Source organism: Urocampus carinirostris, chromosome 11 (genome assembly GCF_059441175.1).
Source record: "Urocampus carinirostris isolate Australia breed hairy pipefish chromosome 11, RoL_Ucar_1.0, whole genome shotgun sequence".
Classification (NCBI taxonomy): Eukaryota; Metazoa; Chordata; class Actinopteri; order Syngnathiformes; family Syngnathidae; genus Urocampus; species Urocampus carinirostris.
In genome coordinates, this window is record NC_142359.1 from 13,070,071 (window position 1) to 13,089,402 (window position 19,332).

General features: G+C 40.2%; 1 protein-coding gene across 1 annotated transcript in view; it reads right to left on the reverse strand.

Moving 5' to 3' along the window:
* The window catches only part of sema4f (sema domain, immunoglobulin domain (Ig), transmembrane domain (TM) and short cytoplasmic domain, (semaphorin) 4F), a 56,711-nt gene that overhangs the window by 35,833 nt on the left and 1,546 nt on the right, over positions 1 to 19,332 (reverse strand). The gene's annotated exons all lie outside the window — the stretch shown is intronic.

The following is a 19,332-nucleotide window of genomic DNA, read 5'->3' on the forward strand; positions in this document are numbered from 1 at the left end:
TTACTCATTATAAACATTATAAACAAGTACCAAATGGCCCAAGCACGTGTCTACCAATGACATTTGTGCAACAACTGTTTTTTTTTTAAATCTTGTTTACAAAATGCTGAGTAATCACATCATGTGTGCTTCAAATGCATCCACATCCAAAAGTCTGTCCCTCCACCAGACGAAGAAAACCAAACAGCAGGAACTTCATAAAGTATTGCAAGGATGAGTCTTATTTTGCCATCTCCTTAGAGCGGCTGTTCCGTTACGTAATCGGATCCGTCATTCGTGTGTGAAAGCTGGTGAGTAAGACGGGTCAAAATAATCCACCGCATGGCTGTCTGTTTTCTCCCTCACCGGCAGATTAATCTTTTTTTCTTCCCCAGTTCAACGAGTAGTGACTTTCGAGGTTTTTACACCATTTCACGGCCAAATTCAAGCACTTTTTAAGGACTTTCAATGATTTCTTTACTTCTTTAGTATCATCGAAAGAAGAAATCTGGTGTGACTCCAATATATCTGCGATTTACGTATGCAATTGTTAATCTTGCGTGTGCATTCATAAAGACTTGATGATTTGAAGATCTTGAGTAAAGTGGGAATATATTTGTTTTTGAGACATAAAGGTTAAAGTGGTTTCAGTTGCAGGAAGCTTTTTGCTTTAGAATTTACCACCAGGAAAGGCTACCTTAAGTTTTTCCATGGCCCATAATTGTCAGGACCAGAATGAAGACAGGACCCACTTGCGTTTCTCTTAGTTTTATTAGGAAGAAGGGAAAGGATAGTACACACGATCCGTAGGTCGCTGGTTGTGGGGAGCAGGTTGCTCAGACGCAGAAGAGGTATTTCCGTGGCGAGCGATAGCAGTATCGAGAGCGGGAAAAAACAGATCGGTGGCCGCAGGGGGCGCAGAAACATAGTCAAGTTCAGAAAATTGGTCGGAGCCGGGAATCAAACAGGAATCAGAACAGGAAGGGGGGCGGGGTCGGAAGGCTTGCCTAGCGTTGCTGAGGTTCGCAGACGGACTGACAACGGGTGACAGGAAGACAAGGGTTGAAAAAGAGACAAGCAGCCAATCAGCATCCGAGGCAGTTCGCGCCAAAGGAGCAGACTCAGATGCCTCGCATCAGTAATCATGACAATAATAAATGTCCATATATGATACCTTATTCTTGCACGAATACACATTTCATAACGCCCTGTTTAGGTGTAGCATGCACCGGTCCTCTTCATAGGACAATGCCATACAAACTAATGCCAGCTGCCATTAATCGCAGGGGAAGAAGAAACACAATGGCAAAACCAAGCCACCAGAGAGCAGTGTAGGTGTCACTTTTAAACAGACTTGTTGAGAAACATAGGAACAATTTCAAGCATTTACAATAATCTCCCCCAAAATTCAAGCCTCTTTCCACCCTTAAGAAGACAACATTAGGATTCAAACCTTTTCAAGGACTTCAAGCACCTGACCGACGAATCCTGTGACTTTGGCGCCCTTGGCGGCTACATTTTTTAGTCCTACTTGGCGAGTGTCATGATTATTGATTCGGGGCACCTACGGCTGCCCCGTTGGCGCTAATAGCCCTGGTCGCTGATTGGCTCCCTGCCACTTTTTTTAACCCCCCGGCTTCCTGTTACCAGCGTCAGACCGTTCTGCGAACCTACGCTTTCAGCTAGGAAAGCTCTGTACCTTCCGACAATCTCCTGCCCTGTTTTCTCCTGCCTGATACCTGTTGCCAACCTGTTTCCGGACCCGTTTCTGCCCTGCTCTTCCGTCTCGGCCATCAACCTGTTTTGCCCCGTTGCCTGCATGATACCTGTTGCCGCCCTCTTTTCTGGACTCGTTACCGCCCTTCCTCTCCTGTCCCGGTTATCGACCAGTTTTCCCGCTGCCTACGACTATTCTCGCTCGATACGGAAGTGCCATCAGCTGCCTGTGTCCGACGATCATCGGAGCGTGGAAGCAAGCCTTGCTCTCCCTCTTTATCAATAAAACTGAGTAAACGAACGCTACTGGGTCCTGTCTCCGTTTCTGGCTTGTGACAGCGAGGGCACTTACTCCCAAAGGCGGAAATAAGTCCCCCCCTCATAATGACTTCCCCATGTGAAACAATCATACAAAACATAATGCTGGAGAGACGGCTGATTCATTTACAACTCGGAGAATTATAAAGCCAGCGCTAGCTTCTAGCATTCTTGCAGTTCATTGACCCTTTAATCAACTGGCTGAACACAAACTCTGCTTTAAACACAATCATAGCTATATATTATCCATCCTCTACATGGAACCATCAATATTAATATATTGATGATCTTCAGAATCTTGTCAAACATATGGACAGCGAGCTGGATTCAGGCCGTTGGTTGTTTTATTTAGGCCCGCCATAAATTTTTGAGTATTTCAAAAAAGGAAGCGAGGTCTCGGTCACTCTCTCTCACTCTCTTACCCCCCCTTTCTCTAATTCTCCTGTTCTCTCTCTGCCTTTAACCTCTTTCTCTCTGTCTCTCGCATCCTATCAAGCCCCCCTTGTCTTTCTCTGTCTCTTGTCCTCCCTCTCCCTTTTTCTCCCTTTCTAATGCTCCCTTTATCCTGCTGTAATTATCCCACTCTGTCTCTGTCTCTCGCTCCCCTCTCTCTTTGTCTCTCGCTCTCCCTCTCTCTATCTCTCACCCCCTCTCTCACTCGCTCTCTCTTCGTCTCTCTCTATCTCTCTGTTTCCCCCCTTCTCTCTCTCCCCTTTCTTCTTTCTTTTTCTCTCTCTCTCTCTTCCCCCTTTTATCTCTTCTCCCTATCTCCCCCCATCTATCCCTCTTTACCCCTCCCTCTCTCGATGTCTCTCGCCCCCCCTCTCTCCTCCCTTATGCTTTCACCCTTCCTCTCTCCCTCCACCCTCTCTCTTAACCCTTCTCCTTCTGTCTCTTTCTCTCCTTCTCTCTCGCTTTCTCTCTCTTTTTCTCACTCTCTGTTTCTCTCCCCCCTTTCTGTCTCCCCCCTCCTTTCTCTCTCCACGATCTCTTTCTCTCTCACCCTATCTCTCTCTCTCTCCCCCCTCTCTCTACTCTTCAATGAGTAGTGTCATCTCTGTGTTGTCCGCTTAATAAGAACGAAAATAAAGTTACAATGAGGCAGAATGTCACTGTATATAAAATTAAGTGGCTGCATGTTTCACAAGTATTGGTAATAGGTCATTACCAACAAGAAAATCCAAAGAACCGTTTGGGAGCCTAAAGAGTCGGCTCTTTTCACTGTCCTAAGCCAATAGAGCCGGTTCTAAAAAAAAAATCCAGATTTCCTACCACTCGAGTGTGTCTCTGTGTGTGTGTGTCTGTGTGGCATTGGTAAACACTCACTCACCGAGGCCATTCTTGCAAAACGTGGAATTCCATGTGTAAATCCCAAAGTGGTTTGGGAAAAGGAACACACGAGAAGGCGGGGTGTTGTAAAACACGCTCACAACATGTCGTGCTTGCTTGATAACTGTCCTCACTTTACGTTCTTTTGCAATGTTTACCCGGGCTCAGAATAAACATGACGAGCTGCTCTACAATGGCTCATCTGATAACAGGTCTTCAGACATGCAAACACACAAAGCAGCTGGGAGGCTTTCAGGTGCGCTTGAAATTTGACATGAAAAGTGTACATACTGTATATATGGAAGGACTTTTATTAAAATTATTTCGAAAATCTGCTTCGTCAAGTGATCAAATGAGGTAAAAATGCGAATTTTTAAAAGTACAGTGAAAGGAAAACATATCTTCCAAAATGGTCACCCTTAAATAGACAGTGTGTATTGCTTGACCACTAAATTAAGCTGTATTGTGTAGAGGGAACGAAAACGAGTGCTAAAAAGCACAAAGATGCAAACTATGGACCAAACTGCACCCTTTTTCTTTGAAAAGTCTTGCCCAGTCTTTCACAAGCTTTTTGGTTTTAGGATACCCATAGAAGGAAGATAGCGTGCAATGATGTAAGTTTCCTTTGGGTGAGGCTCATGTTACATAAAATAAATCCAAACTTCTCAACCTACAGGTATTTAAAATATGCATGTTTATATGATAGTTCTAGTACTTTTTTGTATTTAAAATGATCTTGTTTTTTTATAGAGGAAGTTTTTAACCACTAGGAGAAGCTAAATAATACACACTCTCCACAATATTCTGGAAACATTTGCATTTTCTTCTTTTAAATTTTGGTCGCCATTTTTGTTAAAGGACAAAGAGAAAAAGAAGGAAAAAGATTGAGGAAAATACAAAAAAGAAAAGGGAAAAAGGAAAAGAACAAGAAAAAAAATAAAAGAAGAAAAAACAAACGAAGTAACAAATAACAGAAAAGGAAAGATAAAGAAAATGAGAACAAATAAAGAAGTAAATAAATAAAATTTTAAAACAAATTATAATACTCACTAAAGTCGACTGAATGTTGTATATTCTTAAAATGTGTTTCTACAAGTTTGTAGCCGAATCAAGAGGAAATTCAATACAATCTCTTGTTTTCATTAATTTACACACAGAGTTCCTCTTAAATCACGTGACACAACAAATCGATGTTGCCATTAGTTGCCAACCAGGGTTGGGTAGGGTTACTTTAACTTGATTACTTTCAATTACTTTTGGATTACTCCAATACCAAATATGCAAATAAAAGACAAACAAAACTAAATATGAATACAATTATGACTCACAACACGTGGTAAGCTTTCTCTCCTGGCTTTGATTTCTTTGATCTACGGCAAAACTAACATAAAATGCGACAGAAACAAAATGAAAATAAATTCAAACAGCTTGCCAACATCATTTTTGCCGTTCCATGTATTCTGTTACTCCCCAAGCCTGCACAAAATTTAGTAATTTTATTCATATTTTGTTTCTTTTGTTTTTTATTAGCATATTTGGTATTGGAGTAATCCAATCGTAATTGAAAGTAATCAAGTTAAAGTAACCCTACCCAACCCTGCTCGTATCTCTGGAACGTCGACATTCAAAACGCTACTTCTGTGTTTGTACTTCCACCGTGCGTAAGCTCAAGGAAATGTTTAACGCTCATTTGCATATCCTGCGCATATTAAAAATTGCTAAGTAATCCAAAAGTAATTGAAAGTAATCCAGTTAAAGTAACCCTAACCAAACCTGTTGCCAATGCTTTTAATAATTGATTTTTAATCTATTTCATTGGTTTGTTGTTGCAGCCTTAGATAAATTCATTATAACCTTAGCTGTTGATTAATTTATAATCGATTCATTTTGGCTTAATTAGTTCACCTCTTAGTGACTAACCAAAGCCTCATGACAGCTCTTGTTGTGTTCATACACAAGGGTGACCTGGCTCAGGCACACATAAGACGCCCACACACAAACCTGACATTAGTATGACGAGCCCTCAGGCAACCCGACTTTACTATTATTATTGTCAACATGTTGTGATTCCATGGGAAGCGGAACTGTGAAATTTTTGAGAAAAACAATGTGAATTTGGGCTGCAGCGATTAGTTGAAGTTGTCAGCAAAAATCGGTAATAGAAATAGTCAACAATTAATTAATTGTTGCCAGACACGTTTTTCCAACAGGAGGAGGCATTTCTACATGAAAACAATCACTGCTGAGTGTCGCGCATTCACAAAAGCTAATGGGTAACATAAACATACAGAAATGGCGGCGTCAATATCAATTATGCGTACTAAAACTATACAGTTTTAGAGAATTTTAGCCTGGATACGTCAAAAAAAGTACTACGGTGGAACCTCGGTTCTCGACCATAATCCGTTCCAGAACTCTGTTCGAAAACCGATTTGTTCGATCACCGAAATCATTTTTCACATTAAAAATAATGTAAATCCTTTTAATCCGTTCCAACACCCTAAATGTTTACCTTGAATGTTTAACGTAAACATGAAGCTAACCCAGGCTAATCGTACGTTCGCGTTATCGTAATCTTCCGTACGAAAGATTACACTAACATGAACGTGTAAAAATAAAAAAAAGGATAAAGAAAAGAATTATGAATAGGATTTCTTACCTTTGTGGTGGTCAGCAGAAGGCGCAGGTGGACGGTGGAGCTATTATTTATATCTTAAATGCAATAGTTGTACGCACTACTTTTCTTTTTTTCACCTGTAGCAACTTTGCTGCTTGCACTGACTATCTTTGGAGGCATAATTAGGGGCTAAAACACTTGGTACACCTATATTAAAAGCGAAAGCAAAACGAAGAACGTCCGCACGCAATAACAGTTGGTCACGAAATGAGCGATCTACACCCGTACGCCGCTCAGCATCGCACCCTGGCGTACGCACTCACGCATTACCTGAATTTTTTGACCGAACAGTGAAGCAAAAATGTTTCGAAATTTTTGGTCAGACTCCGATTTGTTCGAACTTAGAGGCGTTCGAAAACCGAGGTTCCACTGTAGTTGCAAAGTTGCAAAGCAGACCTTGCGTATCATGGCGGTAGATCAGTGAGGCATGAACATTGAAAGAGCACATTCGCCTCAGTAAAAACCAGGTCACGCTCAAGCGTGTTTCATGACGGTGCCTGGTAAACGTATTTAAAATTTTAAACGCATGCAGTCCAAATAACAAAGGTCAGTTGTTAAAATCTTTGATTTCAAACTCTGCAGAATTGTTGAGTACTCCTGTTACAGACTTTGGGGTTAACCACTGAATGTACTTGACAAAATGGACATCATATGCGTTTTGTTTACTGTTTTACTGCAGCTAATGTGCCTCTTCTTGATTTACAGCAATAAAAAGATGTTTACCTGGTTTTAACTTTTTATCTATTTTCCTGGGCGTTGCAGCAGCTGAGCAGTCAGCGCGTCTGTGGCTCAGTTTTGAGATCATGGGTTTGAATCCAGCTGCCAGCCTTACTGTGCAGGGTTTGCATGTCCTCCCCATGCTTAAGTGGGTTTCCTCCAGGCACTCCGGTGTCCTCCCACATTTCAAAAACATGCATGTGCAGCTAATTGACAGGTGCAAATTGTTCCTGGGTGTGAATGAGAAAGTGAGCTATCTGTCTGTGTTTTGGCAACCAGTTCAGGGTGTCCACTGCCCGAAGATAGCTGAGATGGGCTCTAGCACTCCCTACTAAGGATAAGCAGAGCAGATGATGAAACCGGAGTGCCCGGAGGAAACCCACTTGAGCACGGGGAGAACAAGCAAACTCCGCACAGGAAGGCTGGTAGCTGGATATGATCCCGTGACTTCAGAACTGTGGCGCGGACACGCTAACAACTCATCCACCGCGACGCCCAAAAATTATCCAATTATTCGACTGTTTCAATAGCCAGTTACATGTCAACAATAAAAGAGTCGTTAGTTGCAGCCCTAACGTGAATATGTCTCCTCGATGAAGAGCTCTGGGTAAGCCATCAACCAGGTTAATCATTTGTCCAACTGATTGTAAAAAAATAAATATATATTCTGAGCGGCGGGTTTGAACAGAGCTGCCTATTGTGCACACATGTGTTTGAAACGTTTGTAACCGCATCATAAAAAAAGGGCCAGGCACCAGCCTTAGTTTAACGGGAGTCAGGCTTCAAAACCAAAAGCCTATTAGTAGCCCCCCCTGCCACAAAGGAATAAGCAAAACAGCATGAGCTAACCAGAATGTTTGGTTGGTAAATCCTCATCAGACCAAAGGGTAGCGCATTAGCTAACATGCATCCCAAACACTAATGCCAAGATTTGGAAATACAGATGCTCCCATTAGCAGATTGATTTGTTCTTATAGCTTACAGAAAGTCAAGTAGGTAAGTGGTATCTGTGTACACTGATAAATATATAACTACTCTTGAGTAGTATGGTCAAGGAGTGCAGCCAGGTTCTATCTCGCACCTCCGCATAATTTGAGCCCTGAAATATTCATTTAAAAAAAACAAACTTTCCCATTCAGGAACTACCCGGGCAATATTCCTGTTAAGATTAAAATTCCGGTTTGTGGAATATCCAGGATAACCCGTTCGCAAGCATGAGCAGGCACTTACTTACGATTTTATTTGCTCAACCAAATTGCAATGTCATCTTCGAAAATAAACGTCATTTGTACCGCTTTCTGTCAACTGAGGATATTTTAATTTTTTTGCTGATGTCAGTAGAAGTACTCAACCCTGGAGTAGTCACAAATACTGACGCTAGGTCCCATAACTGCAGTTCTCATTGACCTAAAATGTAAATGTTTTTGTATCAACAGGAACATAAAATGCCGTTCAAATCAATAACTCCTTGCTTAAATGCTCCTGTTATTGACATCTTTTTGATTGCATACAAACAATCAATGAGAAGCTCTTAAATCGACCAAACCACACTTCTCCTCTAACTTGTAAACAATTTCTGTTTAAGCTTTCAGCTGACAATGTATTCTGATTCTGATTCTGATTCTGATCTACTTTATTGTCATTCTAGTACACGTGTATACAGAACGAAATGTCGATACATCTGACCCGCACAGTTTCCTTGAATGTACAGATATAAGTAAAAGTTGTATTGTATTAAAGCGACTGTATAAATATAATGTCTGTGCATGGGGCGCTTAGCTAGAAATCAGTTCAAGTGGATGTAAAATTAAGAAATCAAATACAATTTGTGACTACAGAAATGTGATCATAAATTTCTGGCCTAGCGCCGATCTGTCCAATCTCAATTTCAGCTGATATTTTGATGTGAAGCTAAGATCTGGGGAATTTTCCACTGACTTATGTTTCGTGTTTGTTGCCGCCCGCCGTGTTTCTCCCTTTAGGTACATAAAAAATTGAAAGTCCATTTGTGAAATCATCGCCACCTTGTTCTGTACTCACAACCCCAGGATGTTCTGTTTTATTTGTTTTATTGTGATTAAAACAACTATGGAACCGCTTCTCCAGTGCTTGTTTTCTTGTCTCAGAACCCTGAGGTTGATTTGCACACAGAGAAGAAGAAAAAGTCATTTAAATGGTGACCCCGACGTGATTTAGACATGCCCCCTTCTGATGAGTGTCTGTATTTAGGTAGATATTAAAATATGTCTTATATTCCTCTTAGCCTTATATTATACTTTTTCATTTTTTAAATTAAGAATAACACACCATCTGACTCTCCCTGCATTTTTTTCTAACTTTTCAAGGCAATAACTAACTTATTAATGTTTAATAAAATGTTTTTTTTTTGTTATGGCCATATAGCCAAGCCCAACTTTGAATCCATCGCTTTTAAAGTACATCAGCTCATATTGCATTCCATCCATTGTGAATCACAAAGTCAAGAAGCATCATAATCTCATCAGTACTGCCGGGATTCCATTTGAGTCAGGCGGAAATCGGAGAGGGTGAAGGGCTACTTGCATAAAGAGCACTTTAGCTGATGAGCTTGCTCAAGATACTCCTTGACGTCATGGCGGGATGTGACTCCAAACTTCAATACAAAAACATTCATTTGACCCATGTTTCATGTCTTGTTTTGCAATAGAACCTATTACATTACATATAGAACCGGGCAGCGCTATCATCACCAGGGTTGGTCTCAGGAAAACAATCATGTCATTTCTCCCTTGGGACTCAAATTTCCAGCTGACACTCCAATTAAAAGCAACCGCAATAAAGAAAGCTCCAGGGGGGTGCATGACGTTGGATTTAATGAGAGGTTTGTCCACACGTGCACGCATTTAAGAAGCACTCTAGCACATACGGTAGCAATGTGGCACAACTGTTTTCTCTAGGTTTCCGTCAGTAAAACGTAATCCCAAATTCCGAAACAGGCAAAATGTGAGGAAATAGTACATGTTTTTTGCATAAAATCTATAAAGACTTAATCGGTGAAAAAAATTCTGAGATAATGCATTTTGAAGACAGCATGCCTTCTCTTTGTCATCATGAGCTGTAACGTCATTAGAGGAACACCAGCACTCTAACAAGCCAGTTGCTGTATTGTTTTTACGAGTTAATCGTCGAATAGCGTACGAGTGTTTTAAGCAAAGTTTTGGTATTTTTTGTGAAGAATGCCCAGGTGTTGTGCCGGAGGTGGATCCCATAATGGTACAAGCAATTGGCGAGCATCAAAAAAGGGTTTAACTGACAAACCGGGTGATCAATGAAAAGCGGACACAGTATCGGTAGAAAAACGCGAGTTTGTTCAACGAAATAAACACGCAGTGAGCAGTCAGGCTCACTGAGAACCAACAACAAAAAGCAGCAATGACTACAGCAACAATCACGGAGCTGGCCAGGGATAAACAAACCAAGGAACACGGCAAAAATGGAGCTGACGCCTGGCTAGCTGATTAATAAAGATGAGGTGAGCAGCCAGACTAACCAGGAACCAACAACGAAAAGGGGCAAAGGCTACGGCAACATTCGCAAAGCAGGGCGGGAATAAACAAACCAACGAACATGGCAAACCCGGCACTAACGTCAGGCCGGCCGATCAAAAAAGACAAACTGAGCAGCCAAGCTAACCAGTAACCAACAGGGAAAAACAGTTACAGTTACCATGATAACCGTGAAGCCGGCCAAGAATGAACAACGGGACACTGCAAAACCAGCGCTAATGCCAGGCTAGCTGTCAAAACAAAACAACACACGGTAGGCAGCCATTGTGCGCCAACCAGGTGCAAACAAAACAGGAATGCCCTCGACAGTCCCGACTCTAACACGGAGCTAGCCAGACAATATTATAGCAACCACGGCACAGGTGGTGAAAATAACAATTGAAATCCACAATTGCTTACCTAAATTAAGCAAAGGAAAAGAAGGAAAGCATGCTGGAAAGACTGTAACAAGGGCTGTCTTGTTTCCAAGCTGTATCACACGTAGTTTTAATGGGATTCTCTATTTGGAAAGTGGTGTGTTCCTTCAATGACATCACAGCCGGATGGGTCAACTTTGAGATGAAATATCTTGAAACCTTCAACTCGTGGAGCATTTTGCAACATATTTGCGTAATAACATGTTTGAGAAAACCTTTAAAGAGCACTCCAACACATACGGTAGCAATGTGAAACAATATTTTCCTTTAGTGTCGGGTTCTACAAGGTTTCCGTCATTAAGGATTTCCTTACCGCCAACAAAGGCGGAATTACTGTCGAGGATCCATTACTCAGCGTCGGGGCGGGCCTTTGCATGAGTGTGTGTGCTCTGTTAGCTAGCAAATGAGTTCAAGCGCATCTTTATTTTCATTGCATAACCAGTTTAGCTGAAGGCGCTCGTGCTTCGCCCCCAACGGGTTCGACCGGACCGGGAGGGAAAGTGTGCACTTGTATAAGGCTGCCACTTTTGGGAAAACGGATTAATTGACCCAAATAAGTAGAATAAAGCAGATTGACACTGCTTCTAAAATACTACTATTTTACAATGTAAATGTAATTGCGCTTAATTCTTGCGTTGAGCTCCTTTTCAGAACAGTCTTTTTACTTTTTTATACATTTTACAAGGAAATGTGAATAAAAAAACAACAATCAATTTTGTGCAAAATGCTGCAGCGAAGCTTTTAACTAAGACAAGAAAGTTTGATTTTAGCTAACCTGCATTGGCTCCCTGTTAGCTTAAGATGTGATTTTCTGTTGGTAGTATAAAAAATCATGCATGGACTTGCTCCCTCATATCTTTCAGATTTCATTTCCCCCTATGTCCCGGTCCGGAGCTTTCGCTCTGAAAATGCTGGTGTACTAGTGATCCCAAGAGCCAAGAAGAGATCCGCAGGTTCAAAAGCGTTCTCCATTCGGGCCCCAGTCCTGTGGAATGCTCTTCCCCCTGAGGTCCGATCTGCAACCTCAGTGGAACTGTTTAAATCTAGGCTTAAAACACACTTCTATTCTATAGCATATGAATAACCTATATTTTATGTTGACAATATCTGTGCATTATTTGTTATTGCAACATCCATTGCAGCCTGGTCATCCTGGAAGGGGGATTACCTCATGTGCGGTCCCTTCTCAAGGTTTCTTCATTTTCCTCATGTTGAGGTTTTTGAGTTTTTCCTTGCCCTCATGTAGGTTTTAGATCAGCGAATGGTGTCATAATCGTTTGTAGTTTGCAATAATCTGTGGTCTGTGCAGCCCTTTGAGACTCCTTGTGATTAAGGGCTATGCAAATAAAAATGACTTGACTTGACTCAATCTGAGGTTTTTGAGTCTTTCCTTGGCCTCATGTAGGCTTTAGATCAGGGGATGGTGTAATAATAGTCTGTGGTTTGCAATCATCTGTGGTCTATGCAGCCCTTTGTAATTAAGGGCTATACAAATAAACATGACTTGACTTCTACCGTCATGAAATTTAAAGTTAAATTAAATATTATTTAGGTGATTTTTTTCTAAGTTTTTAACAACACAGTGGCAGGTCATTTTGACCCGAAGACAACAGGAGGGTTAAGTGTGTATAGAAGCCCAAAAATGGTTCTCAAGAAATAAAATATATATAAATGTGTATATATTGTTCTGCCTTTTATCCTCCTAATATTTTCTCTTTTTTTCTCTTTAATGTCTTTATTACTTGGTTACCCTAGAGTACCATGTCCACTCCCGTTGCAATCTTTAATAATGTTGATATCAATGACCATAAGGACAATTAACTTCAGTTCAATTATTGGATTGGACCTCCTATCTGAAGGAAAAAAGCAAAGAGAGCAATTGGGAGAATATCAGATAGCCAGATGATTATTGATTTAGGTGAAATCTTCTCCAACCCACTGCGTCAAGAGGGGGAAAATAATTGATGTCATAGTATGCTTCTTGTTGGTGCATCCTTATCACCAATTCATTAAAAGATCAATATGTCATTGAAATTGAAAACAATCCCCTTAACCCTCCCGAAAAAGATAATATTTATCTTTATAAAACACTAAACTAATAATATATTTTTATTTACTTTACTGTATTGCTTTCTCTTTTTTACTGGGACTTTTGCTGTGTACATCTGCAATAAATGGGGGAACATATAGTTAACATAGTTAAATAGAAAATAAAAAAAAATCTTAAAAACAAAGAAAAATTACAAAACTTAAAACCTAAAACTGACTTAGAGAGATAGATAGATAATAATATATCAAAATAACAAGAGAAAATTTTACTTGAATAAATGTCACAAGATCATTAAAAGAATAATAATTCATTGACTTTAAACTTGAAAGCATAAACAAAGAAAAAAAATGTTTTTTTTCCATTACAAAACACTGAAACAAAATACATATATCTTAGTTATTTACTGTATTTTTTTCCTGTACTTTTTGCTGAAACAAATCTTAAGAACATAATAAAATAACCAAACAAAATACATAAAATTGACTAAATACGTATATTAAAATAACAAGAATATTTAACTTTATTCTTTTTTTTTTTTTTAGGATTCCTATTTTGCTATAATTGTTTTAACTGCAAAACATTTTGCCGTTTTTGATGTCAATTAATATTTTTTATTTTTTAACTATAGCATGCAAATACCTGTGACGCAAGATGCATTTTAATCTTAGAATTGATAAAATTTTAAGTAGCAATGCTAGGTTCCTTGAAAAAATATCTGTTTATGGTCTTTATTTTGCTAATTTTACATAGTACAAGAGGTATTTATACTTATGATTACTGATAATTATTCAAAATATGAGTACTCTAAATGTTTTGTAAAAGCTTTTAAATCAACAAAGCCTCGTAAAAACCATGGTCAAGGAAGAGTGCATTAAAGTTTATTTTCTGATAAAATTACTCTGTTTTTAACATTGGACAAATCCAAAGGTGATTTAATAGGATGCTAATTTATTATATTGGCTCACTGTTGTTTGTTGTTTTAATCATTACATTACATCATTGTTACTAATTTCAACACCCTTTAGTGCTAAACTATTTGTGATTAAGGGCTATACAAATAAAAATGACTTGACTTGACTTGACTTTAAGATTTGATAAAAAAAAGGGGGGGGCTCGGAGAATGGCTTTAGGTCTGGATGGAATTTTCTTATCTGATGTCTTCTCACCTTATATGGAGTGTCTACTAAAGTTTAACATTTTCCTCTGAGTATCAGTGGCTTGTATTGCAGCCATGCCTGTACGTAGTAATACATGCTAACAATGTAAAGGCCGGGGCTTGCTAACACTACTCATTAACTGCTGTGCTGGGAAATTTTTTTTATTTGTTTGGGTTTTTGATCAGAACAACGAGATAAAGAGAGAGCAAAGAAGCCATAAGTGTTGAAAGAAACCAGAGCCACACAAGCCTCTTTCAACATCATGGGAATATAACAGGCGGAGGTTAGAAGAATGAGAAACAGGAATGAAAAATGCTTCTCTTGTACCGAAATATAAAGCATCCTTTTTATTCTCCCACTCATCTGACAACACGCAATCCACTGTTAACTCTCATGTGGATTTCGACCATGCAACTTGAGTTTTTGGCGTGTCACGAAGAGGATGGTGACAAAAAAATGGACAACAGCATCTTATGATCTCAAATGTGAGGCAATTTTCTTTCAGTTCCTTTTTTTACGTAAGGTTGAAAATTTTGGCACCCATTGTCATTGAAACAAGACATGTCTCTTAGAGGTTTTTACCATGGCCAAATTCAAGGACTTTTCAAAGACCTTAAAAGACAATTTACGAGTTCTCCAGTACCATTAAAAGAAAAAAAATGGTTTGAATCATGAATTTAGCAAAGCCACAAATATATCGGCAATTTACATAAGTGATATCTAATCCTGAGTGTGCATTGCTCAAGACATAGGAATTTTAGATCTTGAGTAAATTGCAAATTTATTTGTTTTTGAGACAAATCTCTCCTCATTTAGGTGTTGGGTAAAGATTACACAAATATTTAGCTTTCATTTTCAGTTGCAGGAATATAATAGAATAGAATAGAATAGAATGGAATAGAATATACCTTTATTGTCATTGTTACAAAATGGTTGAACATATTGTGACAACGAAATTGGACGTGGCACTCCAGTTTCACATTTAACAGTGAGGATAAAAGTAAACAAAGAAGATAAAGGAACAAAGAAGATAAAGGTTATAATTTACACAATATTTACACAAGAAGTTCTTCCCATTAAAATTTACCACTGGGAAACGCTGCTTTAATTTTTTTTCACTGTCCATTAAAAATGTCTATAATTGAAACTTAATCATTGCACTAATAATCATTTCATAGTGCCCTGTAGAGGTGTAGCATGCACCTGTCCAATTGGGCGCGACCCGTAGGGAGCGATGACGCTTCATTGGACAAAGCCGTAGAAACTAATGCCAGCTGGCGACAAGGGAAGAAGAAATGCAATAGCAAAGCGAAGCCACCAGAGAGGAGTGCCAATGTCATTTTTAAGCAGACAGCATTTACAAAAACTTCACCCAAAATGCAAGCACTTTTCGATGCTTGAAAACACAACATCAAAATTCAAGTATTTACAAGGATTTCAAGCACCCATACAAACCCTGATCTCCGGAGTTACTCGTTTGGGTAGAGAGTCTGCCCACACAACATGAAACACAAGGAACACAACATAACCCACTAATCGTATGTAACTGTAGCTTAAGCCTAAATGGATCTGTGCAGCCGCCACCCTGCTGAGAGACCGCCACCCCCAGGCCAATGGGGCTGACATCCTAAGGGGCATTACAAATCCTGCTAAAGTGGTGGAAAATACTGGAACGACAAATGACAAAACTATTGGTAAAAATCGGCATCTGAAACCGATTAAAACACAAGAATAACCCCTGATGAGAGGCTCAGCGTGCATGCTACAAGTGGTTATTTGCTACCTAAAGTGGGTTAACTGCGAAAGTCTCGTTAATGTTACCATGATGAATTATCATGACTGGAAATGCTGCAAGAATAATTTAGTCAAACAGAAGCCTGTTTCTGATTATCAAATGAATCACTTAGCATTTTTATAAAAAAATACTGGTAAGTTTAGACTTTAGTAGACACTCAAAATAAGGAGATAAGAAATCAATGGAGTTTTATCATGCAAGAAGTCCGGGAGAGGGTCTTTCAGATGATAGAATTCCACCCCATCCTGTAGCCCTTCTCTTGAGCCACCTAAATTTTCAAGGTTATAAAAAACAGATAGGCCCCAAGGGGTGCGGAATCAGAGAACAGCAACATGATTGGCCAAAAGCAACAATGATTTAATAGTAAAAACTAACAGTGGACAATAATAGTCAAAATAAGGAACTGGCATCCTACAACATCTGTTGAGGTGTAGCATGCAATCAAGTGAATGGGTCAGGCTCAGTCTGGGTCAGGCTCAGTCTGGGTCAGGCTTTATTACCCGCGGACCTGGGTCACGTTGGGCTGGTTTCTTTAAGCCCGATCTTACCTCTAGTATTATCATTGTAGACTTATAGCGAAAGCACACACTTACAAAGATTGTGCACAAAGCCTGACCAGTTTCTTACATAATGCAGACTCAGTGACACAGGCATACTCTAGTTTCTCGCTGTCCGTAAAGAGACAAGACGTACGTTCGGCCCAGCAGTGACTTAACATCTTATTATTGCCTGGGGGAAGCGAAATACCCTTACATGCTCCGGACCTTTTAGTCGAGGAGCTTGTGATGAGTAATAGTGTTATCAGTGATTTTCATTCCAAGCGGCCAGAAAACAGGAAGCTTTGTCGGTCGCGGCACAAAGAGGAAGCTTGTTTGAGAGCTGGCCTCATCTTACCATCACGTTCACATTTTTGGCTCCCGATGGCCCATTCGGGATGCCTTTACGCAATAACGGCAACAATTCGTATATCTGACAGCACTAAGCCACGCCCACTATGGTTTCTGTATCCATGTATCACGAGAGAAGCAAATACGTCGACCGAAAAAACAGCGAGCAACTCTTTAGTCGATATTCCTGATAGCATTGCCATATCATTTCATCCGGATAATGAAAACTTATCTCAAAAGTCAGTAGAAAAGGGTCTCAATTATTATATGCGGTTATATTCATGGCCATCCTAAGACGCTAACCTTGTACGGGTGGATGCAAAAAAGGTGGTGATCTCTGCAAACCGCAGTGAACACTAGGCAAGCCTTTTTCAACCCCGACTCCCACCTGTCCCGTTTTCTACTCCCGTCTGTCTCCGGCTTTGACCCGTTTTGATCCAAACCACGTCTGTTCTCCCTTCCCGGCTTACGACCTCTTTTGTCCCCGACTACGTCTACTCTCCCGTTTTGGCTTACGACTTGCTTCCGACCCCGACCACGCCTTATTCTCCCAGTCCCGGCTACCGACCCGTTTTTTTCCATCCCTGACACCGGCATCGCTCGTTACGGAAGATCCACTTCCGCGTTCGGAGCACCACCCGAGTACAAGAGCCACTGTTTTCCCGCGCCCAGTGAACACCGGATCGTGGGCGCAGCCCTTTCTCTTTCCTCCAATAAAACTTGTGAGAAATGTAACACAATTGGGTCCTGTTTCCGTTCTGGTCCTGACACTAATGCTATAAAAAAAGCAAAGTTTTGTTTACAACTTTATAAATGTTTTACCTATGAAAGAACAAACCCATTCCAGAATTTTTAAGGCGTCTACAGGTTTCTATTTCATGGTAATACACCAAATTAACATGGCAGGGGGGAGTTACACGTCATGGTGTAAAGCTGATAGGGCGCTGTGTTATAAGAAATTAGTTGAAACTGTAACCAACTGGGGCAGCACGGCGGCACAGTGGTTAGCGCGTGTGCGGCACAGTTCTGAAGTCGTGGGAACCTCCTGCGTGGGTTCAAATCCAGCTCCCGGCCTTACTGTGCGGAGTTTGTATGTTCTACCCGTGCTTGCGTGGGTTTCCTCTGGGAACTCCGGTTTCCTCCCACATTCCAAAGACATGCATTTCAGGTGAATTGGCCGGTCCAAATTGTCCCCAGGTGTGACTGAGCGAGTGAGGTGTCTGTCCCCGTGTGCCCTGCGATAGGCTGGCAACCAGTTCAGGGTGTCCCCTGCCCACTGCCCGATGATTGCTGGGATGGGCTCCAGCACCCCGCGACCCTACTGAGGATAAGCGGTGCAGCTGATGAGATGAGATGATGAGATGTAACCAACTGTATTTCCCAGCATTTTACTGTGAATGTAGGCGTTAAAACAGGGTTTGGCTGTAAGTGACCAACGTCACATCAAACAAAGTCGATGGCCAGAAGTTCACTGTACCATTACTCTGACTGACAACTAACCAACCCACAACAGCAGGGTAATCTTCAATTTAATAAAAGTAAAACACTTACTGTAGAAAAAAATAACCCATCAAACCTCTTCAAGTTGAGTTGATCGTGAGGCCGCCAGCATGCCTTTATCTATCTCAAACATTTCTCCAAAATAGTTATAGGCTGAGGTAAAGGGACAAACTTCACCCTTACCAATCGTTCTGGATACCTCTGGTCTACATTACAAGTGCCCAAAACACACCACCGAACCATTTCGATACAAAACACTGTACAAGCGTTGGCACCACATGTGCATTGTTTGTGATACAAAGATAGCTGTCGTCTGCGTCACGTTCCGATTGTCTGAAAACAATTGCTGTGGGATGTATAAATTAAAGGCATTGATTACTCCAGAGAGCAATCAACACAGCCCAGAATATATTTGGGCTGCTCTTTACTTAGTCTGGATGACATTGCCGTGTTGTCATACTAAGGCAGAGCTATAAGCATTTAGCTTATTTAAATAAATATTATTTTTTTTTAATAAACTAATTTAGTGCAGTGGTTAGCACATTTGCCCAACACGTGAAAGGCCCTCAGTTCGAGACCGGGTGGAAACGTATGTTGGCCTAGAGAGGGATGGGTGCCACCAGGCTGTACTTGCCCAAGATACACCACAAAAAAATGGAGCCCAAACAACCCTAACGGTTAGGGATCCAACCAACCAAGTAATTTTACCACGAGGATGCGCCAAATAATACACAGTCTTTCTTGATTACATCCCGACCATGCCTCTTCTTACAAGAGACTTAATGTAGCTAATTTGTTGAAAGAAATTGAGAAGATAAAAGAGATGAAAGAAAATGAAGAAGGAAACTAAGAAAACAAAAAATCAAAAAAGGAAGCAAAGAAAAGGATAAAAGAAAGGAACAATAAAAGAGACAAAAATGAAAGAGGAAAAATATGGAAGGAAAAAATTAATGTGAAATCATAAAGAAAAAGAAGAAATTACTAAAAAAATATTTTTTAAAAGATAAAAACCAAGAAAAGGATAAAAAATAAAAAAGTAAAAGGACAAAATAAAAGAAATAAATTAATAGCACCCACAAAAGTGGACTGACCAATGTTTTGTATTCTTAAAATTCTTAAAATGAGTTTCATGTAGTATGTCTAGATATATTCATTTTTTTTTCATAAAAAAAGAAGATTGGCGTTCCATCACAGGCAACAATAAATATCGGCTAATCTTTGCGCTTGCGATACAACACAAAAGACT